This window comes from Camelus ferus, chromosome 26 (genome assembly GCF_009834535.1).
Source record: "Camelus ferus isolate YT-003-E chromosome 26, BCGSAC_Cfer_1.0, whole genome shotgun sequence".
Taxonomy (NCBI): domain Eukaryota; kingdom Metazoa; phylum Chordata; class Mammalia; order Artiodactyla; family Camelidae; genus Camelus; species Camelus ferus.
In genome coordinates, this window is record NC_045721.1 from 2,845,696 (window position 1) to 2,855,478 (window position 9,783).

Below are 9,783 nucleotides of genomic sequence, written 5' to 3' on the forward strand. Positions count from 1 at the left end.
TTCCATATACATCTGGCTCTGTCTCAGGATTGTCTGTTCTCTTCTGTACTTCTCTATTCCTGCACCAACACTTCTCAGTCTTGATTAATACAGTTTTTTCTTTATTTCTTCCTTTTTTGTTTTGGTACCCCAGGTGGGACACGAATATTTACTTATTTCTTAATGGAGGGGCTGGGATTGAACCCAGAGCCTCGTGCATGCTAAACCGCGCTCTACCACTGAGCTATACCCCCTCACCTTGATTAATATAGTTTAAAATACATTTTCATAGCTGTGGGACAATCACCCATCTTCATTTTATTCCTTAAAATTTCCTTGGCTGTTCTTTTTTTAATTGACGTATAGTTGATTTACAGCGTTGTATTAGTTTCTGGTTTTACAACAAAGTGACTCTGTTATACACATATTACTCTTTTTCATATTCTTTTCCATTATGATTTATTACAGGATATTGAATGCAGTTCCCTGTGCAGTAGGACCTTGTTGTTTATTTTATAAATAGTGGTTCTTATCTGCTAATCCCAAACTCCTAATTTATCCTTCCCCAACCCCCTTTCCCCTTTGATAACCGTAAGTTTGTTTTCTGTCTTTGAGTATTCTTGAATGCTAATTCTTCCAAATAATATCTAGAGTTAGCTTTTTAAGTCCATTTTAAAAAAAACCCATTGTGATTTAGGCTAGTATTTCATTGATTCTATAAAATAATTTGGGTTGAATTGCCGAGTTTGACATATTGATGTTATAAATCATTATCATGATGTTACTCTTCATATAGTTATGGCTTCTTAAGTTTTTCTTGCTTTTTTAAGCAACTTTATCAAAATTCATATACCATCTAATACATCCTTGTAAAGTATGTAATTCAGTAATTAGATTTACAGAGCTGTGCAACCATCACTACTGTCTAATTTTAGAACCTTCTCATCAACCCCATGAGACATCCCATGCTCATGAACAGTCTTCCCAACTCTCCTTAGACTGTCCCCAGCCCCTGGCAACCACTGGTTTACTTTCTATGTCTATGGATTTACCTATTCTAGATATTTTATATTAGTGGGAAGGTACGTTATGTGGTCTTTTGTGTCTGGCTTCTTTGACTTAGCATGTTTTCAGGGTTCATCTAGGTTGTATCAGCAATTCATTCTTCTTTATGGCCTAATAATATTCTTTTTTAATGGCCTAATGAATGTACCATTTTGTTTATCCATTCATCACTTGATAAACATTTAGGTTGCTTCTACTTTTTCATCTTTATAAATAATGCTGCTGTGAACACTAGTGTTCAAGTTAAAGTTTTCTTTGAAGCACTTTTTTTTTAACTTTTGACAAAATACAATTTATCTGTTTTTTCTTTTTGTCACTTGTAGTGTCTTATCTAAGAAACCATGCCTAGTACAAGGTCATGATCATTTACTCAGATGTTTTTGTCTAACAGTTTTATAGTTTTTATTTCTTATATTTTGATCTACGGTGTGTTTTGAGTTAATTTTTCTGGCTATTGTGTGAGGCGATTCTTGACAAGGCGATTCTCTCCTTATTGAACTGTTTTGGCATCTATGTTGAAATCAATTGGTTATAAGTGTAGAGATTTATTTCTGGATTCTCAATTCTATTCCATTGATCTGTGTCCATCCTTACGACAGTACCACGTATCTGGACTAGTGGTTTTTCAGTTTTGCAGTAAGTTTTAATATTGGGAACTTTGAGTCCTCCAAGTTTGTTTTTCTTTTTCAAGATTGACTATTCTGGTTCCCCTTCCATTTCCTTATAAATTTGGGGATCAATCAGTTTGTCAGTTTCTGAAAAATAAAGGCAGCTAAGATGCTGTTAGGGAGTGCATTAAATCTATAGATCAATTTGGGTAATACTGCTCTCTCAACAATAGTATGTATCCCAGTTTATCAACACAGGATGTCTTTCCATTTTTTTAGGTCCTACTTAATTTCTTTCAACACTTTTGTAGTTTTTAGTATATAAGTCCTGCACTTTGTTCAGTATATTCCCAAGTAGTTTAATATTTCATTCTTTTGATGCAATTGTAAATGAAATAGCCTCAGTTTTGTTTTCAGTACATTTATTGATACATAAAAATGCAATTGACTTCTGTGTCTTGTATCCTGCAACCCTGCTGAATGTATGTATTAGTTCTAATAGTATTTTTAAAATTCCTTAGGATTTTCTATATACAAGGTTATGTTATCTGCAAATAGACATGGATGTACTTCCTCCTTTTCAATTTAGATGCTCTTTCTTTCTTTCTTTCTTTCTTTCTTTCTTTCTTGTTTTTTTTTTTTTTTTTTTTTTTTTTTTTTTTTTGCCTAACTGCCCTAGCTAGAACCTCTGATACAGTATTAAGTAGAAATAGCAGTCATGGATATCCTGTATTGGTCCTGATTTCAGGGGGAAAGCATTCGTCTTTCACCATTAGGTATGCTAGTCACTGTTGTTGCTTTTTTTCTTTTTGTAGACAGTCTTTATCATAATACCATCTCTGGCCATCCTCTCTGGGCATCTCTCATCTGTGTTGAGCTCGTCTGCTCAGCCCTGTCCTTGATGGCATTTCTCTGGCTTGGCTCTTACACGCGAATGGAGCAAAAGGGAAAGGACTTCACCACCGTCATACACTGCCCTGTGTCACCCGGGGTGCCTTTTCCTCTCCTTCGCACCCATCCACAGCCCACCTCAAATCCTCTCCCTTCCTGGGTACCCTGGACCACAGAGATCTCACCACCCTCTCCTAACATCCAAGAAAATTTCCTGTCTGCATTATCCCTTTGCTATTTGCATGTATGTTTCCTGGTGTCCTGTCTTCCAGTGTTAATTTAGCTTGTTGTGATGAAAGGCTTTCTGTTTTCATTAGGTAGTCAGTTTTTCCAGAGTAGAGACCAGATCCTTACATTGTCCACAGTATGTGTTCATAGCAGTTAATAAATACTATGTGAATATATTTAGGGATCAATTTATAAATGAACCAATGAGTGTGGGACTGAAATATCAGAGGACTGAACACACCCTAGCTTTGGCTTATTTTTAAATTTTTTGGCAGGGGGGTTATTTATGTTATTCATTTATTTACTTGTTTTGATGGAGGGACTGGGGATTGAACCCAGGGCCTTGTGCATGCTAAGCACGCAGTCTACCACTGAGCTATACCCTCCTCCTCCACCCCCCGGCACCCCCTAGCTTTGGGATGCTTCTTCGTGATGGCTCAGTGCTGGAGGTGGGCAGAAATGCCCAAGGAGCCTCGGAGCCCCAGGCATATGTAATTACAACCCTGTGGAGGGTGTTTCTGCTCTCCCATCCCTCTAGCATTGGTTTAACTAAGGAATTTGTCCTGTCATTAATGCCAACTCTTTCCCAAGGGTAAATGTTATCCCTGACGACCAGGGTCCTCAGGACCCCTGGTTAAGTTATTGGGCACAGCTCCGGGTTTGCTCAGATCCTCTCTGCAAGTAGCCAGGAGAGCGGTGCTGGTTAACAGCCCTCACTGTACATGGCAGCAGTATGTAATTGCTTCCACATGCCCCTGAACTGCATGTTGTGTAGTTTCAGCCGCTAATTTTCAAAATCCCTGAGACAAGATCTCTGCTCTGCAGCATGTGCTTTGGATCTGTTCCTTTCTGCCGCACTCGTCCAGAAAACTTCCATGTGGTTTAATTCAACGGCAGGACTGAAGGGGAGAGAGACATGTGCATAATTTTGCTCCCTCTTTCCCTCCTCTGAGTCCTGTTTCTGCCAAGCCCTTGGCCGGGATCCAGAAATGGCACATTCAAGAATACCCAATGTGTTTGGGTAATATTTCATAATTACATCGTTGTTGGGAAAATTGTTGCCTTGAGAATAATTCCTGTGCATAAACAGACCGTCTGAGGCCCATGTGCCCCTCTGTACCCCCTCTGCTAGGGGGGAGGGAGGTGAGAAGGCTGAAGAGAAGAAAAGAAGGGAGGAAGGAGAGAGGGAGATGAAATGTGTCTGTTTGGCTTCAGTAAGGGGACACATTAGAGAAGATTTATAACATGGCGCAGGATGACTATTAACAGCTTTTAGGAACCCTTCCAATCCTATGTGCGGAACTGATTTTCTTCAGAAAGTAAATAGAAAACCCATCTCCAGGTTTCTAGAAAATAGAAGAGTGAGTGGAGCTGTGGACTGGAACCCTACGAGGTGGCCCAGGTCCTGCCCACCCCACGTTTAGGAGGGAGTCCCAGTGATGGCTACTCCAACATGGCGCCCACAGGCAGCCACTCTTTCCAGGCTCTGCATCTTACCTGGGAGCTGGGTTATGAGACTCCAAGGGGACGCACAATTGGGAGACCCAAAGGAAAGACTGGTGTCATGGCAGGTTAAACTGGGAGGTCTGGTTAAATGGTGGTTTCTTGACTGTGGCCTCAAAGTCTATAGTGGCCAGGACTATCTCTAAAGAGTCTGCTCTTAGGTTGGATAAAAAACACTGGGCATGGTGTTCAAACGGCCCTCAGTGTCCACACCGTGTTTTGAGGAGCTTCTCGGCACTTTAGTCACTGATGCATTTGGAAGGGGCTGGTGCAGACCTTGCCTCCAGGTGCCTTTCATTCTGGACCTAAACTCTTGGTGTGAGCTGCCAGGGTGTACAGCCCAGTCCCCACGAAGATGTCATCACCCCAAAGAAGAGGCATCTATTAAAGGCAGTCACCCCGTGAACGCTCCCCAGGGACCCCTGCAGAGTCTGGCAGCCACGTGGTGACCACAGCCCGCGGGCAGGCGGCATCAGAGGTCACTGGCAGACTGTTCTGGAACTCTGACTTGACTGGTGGGAGCAGCCTGTGCACGCCTCTTCCAGATATTTCCAAACAGTTCAGGATAGGTCATTAGAGTAGTTTCAGAAAGAGGAGCTTTCCTTTCCGGTGCAAGATGTCATTCATTAAAAACAAAACAAGTAAAAATCATAACGAAAGAGCTATACCCCAAACCACCATATTTGGAAGGTGCCAGTCTTCTAAAACCAGAGTCAAACCTCCAAATGATATAAGCCACCACCTACATGCAGCGTCTTTTGGTAGCCTCTGGAGATCTTTGTTTCCCCCACACTGGTACCCAAGGAGACTGTAAGCTCCAGGAGGACCAGAATTTTTGGCCAGCTTTGCTCTCTATTGAATTCCCAGCACCTGGTACAGAAGCTGGATTATAATAGTCCCTCAAAACCTTCTTGATGAATGAGCAAATTAACATGTTAAAAATAATTAATTAGAAAAGAAACCAGGCAAGCAAGCAAACAAACAAAAAACAACCAGGGAAGAAGATCGGAAAGAGAATTTCCAACTCTGTTTACAGGGCTGAGTACCAAGCCACTCTGCTCTGCTTGTGTGTAACTTGCCACTGAATCTGTGTGTGAGTGGAGATGGTCTGTTTCTCCCTTCAGTCCGAGACTATTTCTTACTTTTAACGTCACTCACTGTCTTACTTAGCTATTTTAGACTCTTCCTGGAGCAAAGAGTAAATAATTCTTCATCACTTAGCCCTTACCCGTGATGCGTGGAGGAAGTGGTTCATGTTTATTTTAACAAACTTTTACATGTAGGGGATCCCTTGCAGATACAGGGTTTTTTTGACTTTTTAAAAAATTGAAGTACAGTCAGTTACAAGTGTCCGTTTCTGGTGTACAGCATAGTGTCCCACTCATGCATGTAGATACATGTATTCGTTTTCATATTCTTTTTCATTAAAGGTTATTACAGGATATTGAATACAGTTCCCTGTGCTCTACAGAAGAAACTTGTTTTTTTTAAAATCTCTTTTTATATATAGTGGTTAATATTGCAACTCTCAAACTCCCAAATTTATCCCTTCCCACCCGCTTTCCCTGGTAACCATAAGATTGGGACTTGTTTTTTAAAATTGAAGTATAGTCAGTTACAATGTGTCAATTTCTGGTGGACAGCGTCACGTTTCAGTCATACATATACATACATATATTCCTTTTCATATTTTTTTTGATTATAGGTTACTACAAAATATTGAATAGAGTTCCCTGTGCTCTACAGAAGAAACTTGGTTATTTGTTTTTGTGAGGATTCTTCGTGTATTTCCAAAGTAAGAGAGATTCTACCAAAGTGCAGTAGGTGTTCTGTGCGAATTGTTCCACGCGTGGTTGTAGTTTTGGGTGCATTCATGGGAGAGGGTTGACCTTCCACTCCACCATCTTGATAATCTCTCAAGATACAGATTTGAGGTTGTTTGCTCTCTGTGAGTCTTTGGTCGGGCCAGAGCCAGGGACCAAATGCCATGGACTAAATCATTTTCCGAATTCTCAATGTCCTTCATTTCCGTTCGTGATGATCTTGCGTCTTCCTGTGGGAGAATGCAGTCTGTCTATCCCACCTGAGACCTGGAGCTTCCCTAATAAAAGCCAGAGGGTAGATTCTGATTGACCCGGTGTGCAAAGCATAATAAGGCTGGGGCTTTCAGCAACCAGCTCACATCTAACCAAAAGCAAACTCACTGAAACCTGCTTGCGGTCTGAGATCCTGTCTCACTTTAAGCCGTGATAAAGCGCATTTCTCTGTGTGTCCCCGCCCATTCTCTGCTGCCACCCCCACCATGACAGGCCAAGAGATGCCAACAGGTTGGGGCCAGGAACAGAGCCTTTAGACCAAGTCACACACAACCAGGCTTCTGAGTTGGGTAAAATGCCAAACCTGACCTGATTTACAGGAACTTGGGGGCCCCCGATAGAGCAAATCCACTCTCCTTAATTGACCTGGCTCGAATTTTCGCCACAGAGGTTACAAAATTGGGAGCAATTAGTTGGAGATATTAATAGGTTCTGTCATGTAAAGTATTCTTAACAAAGACTTCAAATGAATTCTGAAAGGAAATTTTGTACCTCTGGAGCCAAAGAAGACTTTGTTCTGGGGTTGACATCATGAAACTATTTTTAGAGTCCAAGTCTGCTCTGGCTGGGGGACCGATGTCCCCTGTCTTTCTCCCAGATCCCTTGTGCCAACGTCCCTCCCCACCTATCCCTTTTCTTCCCCAGAGCTGGGCACAAGGCCCAGACGTGACTGGGGAGGGACGAAGGCCACAAGGGGGTCAGCCCCGGGGTGGGCGGCCGTCTATGGGTGGCTCCAGAAGGGTGGGACAGGATGATCTCAAGACCCAACCCAAACAGGCAAATTGTTTGAAGCTCCTGGAAACTGTGGGTTGGGAGTTGAGAAAGCCTGGAGGTGGCCGTCTGTCCTCTCCTGTCAAGACAAAACAGGAGGCATTGGGACCTGCTACAGGAGCAAAGATCTGAATGGAAGAGGATAGGACCTCAAAAATCTAACAGAACTCTGGTCTCCTTCCATTAATATTTGCATATTTCTTTTATTTTCACAGCAGTTTTATCCATCTTCTTCCTTAATGTGATCCTCTGACTACAAAGTGGAACTTGGGAGTCTAGTGATGCGGGACTGAGAACCAGAAAAGGGAAGTCATGTTCAGAGATCATTTGATTTATTTTTTGATTGAAGTATAGTTGATTTATAATGTTGTGTTAGTTTCTGGGGTTCAGCAGAGTGATTCAGTTATACACATATATATTCTTTGTCAGATTCTTTTTCATTATAGGTTATTACAAGATATTGACAATAGTTCCCTGTGCTATGCAGTAGGACCTTGTTGTTTATCTGTTTAATATGTATTAGAATCTGCAAATCCCAGACTCCTAATTTATCCCTCCACCCTCTCCCCCGCCCCGGTAACCATAGTTTATTTTCTATGTCTGTGAGTCTGTTTCTGTTTTGTAAAAGTTCATTTGTCCCAGTTTTCAAAGGTCATTTAATGAGATAGCAACCCAGATTTCTCAACTCCTATTTCAGAGTTTTTCTTCCAGCAAGCTGAATTAGCTCAGCTGGACAAGAGGTTTCTACGAAGAGACTGTCCAGAGGAGAGAAGTGTCCTACCCTGGCCCTGCCTGACCCATCGCAGAGTTGGGCAAGCCGGGCCACCTCCTTCAAGCCTACTGGCTGTCTTCCATGATGGCAGACTCTGGGGAAGGGCTCCTGGGGTGGGGGGCCCCTTCTCACTTCTCCCTTCCTTGTGGGACCCCGTACTAAGTGGAAACCTCACAGGCCCTAGGTGATGCTCTCCAAGTTGTCTATGTGACTGGGCCCCTGACAGCGGCATGCTTGCAGACTCAGATCCAGGGCTGACTCCAGTCCATGCAGAGCCAAAGGCACCTTCTCTAGGGAAAGGCAGCCACATAGCCAGGCACAGGGCTTGGAGAGGAGCCTTGATAGCTGTCAGCCTCCCCTGCTCCCTTGGTGCCTCTGCGTGTTGGACACAAAGAGAACAGAGCCAGGATGCCAGTCTCCCCACCCATGGTTAGGCAGGGAGTTAGGGAAGTCACCTCTGGGAGGGGTGTCCCCCTGTACAGTGCCGGCATCCAGCCTGATTAGGGAATTCATCCCCCGCTGTTTTCTGGGCTGTTTGGGCCTTCTGAAGGAATGAGCGGCATTTCCCACCTGCCCTCAGGGGCAGCCAGGGCTCTGTGTTCTGGGGAGCTGGACCTCCCTTGCCCCCGGGGAGAGACAAGCCTTGACTTGTATAGGGGAGGAGCCAGCTGATCCCAGCGCGGGGCCTCTCAGATTGAACAGAAGGTGGGACTTGTTCCAGGGAAGGGTGCCCAGAGGGCAAGGATGAGGGTTCCTGGGCCCCTGGGGGGTGGGGATTGTGCTCTGCCCGCACCCAGTGGCAGGAGGTCCAGGACCGTGGATGGAATCACTGTGGAGATGTTTGGGGTGGACTGGAAGCATCACTTCCGTAAGGGCTGTGAAGGTTCCTGGGGCTCGCTTCTTGGTCTGCAGGGAGGGGCCAGGAGCAGCAGAGCCCCGGCCTCGGAATGGACCACACACACCGGCCTGGACACTGAGCGTCCAAGCGGTGATGACAGGTGCTGAGACAGGGGCCCCACCCACTTCCTCCCCACTTCTGGGATTTTTGTCTGACCTGAGAAAGGAAGTGAAACTGACTTAGAAGGCTGAACAAGGTTGAAGCTCATTTAGAAAAATAAAGAAATGGGTTGTTTTTTGAGGCTGCGAATTTGTGGAGTAAATTCACACAGTGTACAAGTCCCAAGAGAGGCTTGCGTTCACCTCCAAACCAGCCCACGGCTCCTCTGGGTCGTTGTCACCAGGACATACTTGTAGGTCAGCCTCTCGCTTTCATGTGTACTTCCCCCAACACAATGCAGTCAGACTGTTCTCTTGGAAAGTACTTTGTTTTTCAAAGAAGCCACTTTTTTTTTTTTGCATTTAAAAAAATTTTTAAAGGTTACTCTCCATTTGCGGTGATTACAAAACATTGGCTACATTCCTTATGTTGTGCAAAACATCCTTGAGCCTGTCTTACACCCAACAGTTTGTACCTCCCACTCCCCCACCCCTGCACATATTGTCCCCATCCTGGTAACCACTAGTTTATTCTCTAGATCTGTGAGTCTGTTTTTTGTTTGTTTGTTTGTTGTTATATTCACTAGTTTATTGTATTTTTTCAATTCCACATCTAAGTGATATCATACAGTATTTGTCTTTCTCTGTTGGGCTTATTTTGCTTAACAAAATGCTCTCCAAGTCCACCCACATGGCTGTGAATGGCAAGATTTCCTTCTTGTTTATGGCTGAGTAGTACTCCATTGTCTGTTTGTACCGCATCATCTTTATCCATTCCTCTGTTGATGAACACAGGTTGCTTCTGTATCTTGGCAACTGTAAATAATGCAAAACAGCCACATTTTAAAAAGTTTTCATCTGATTTCACCTGCAA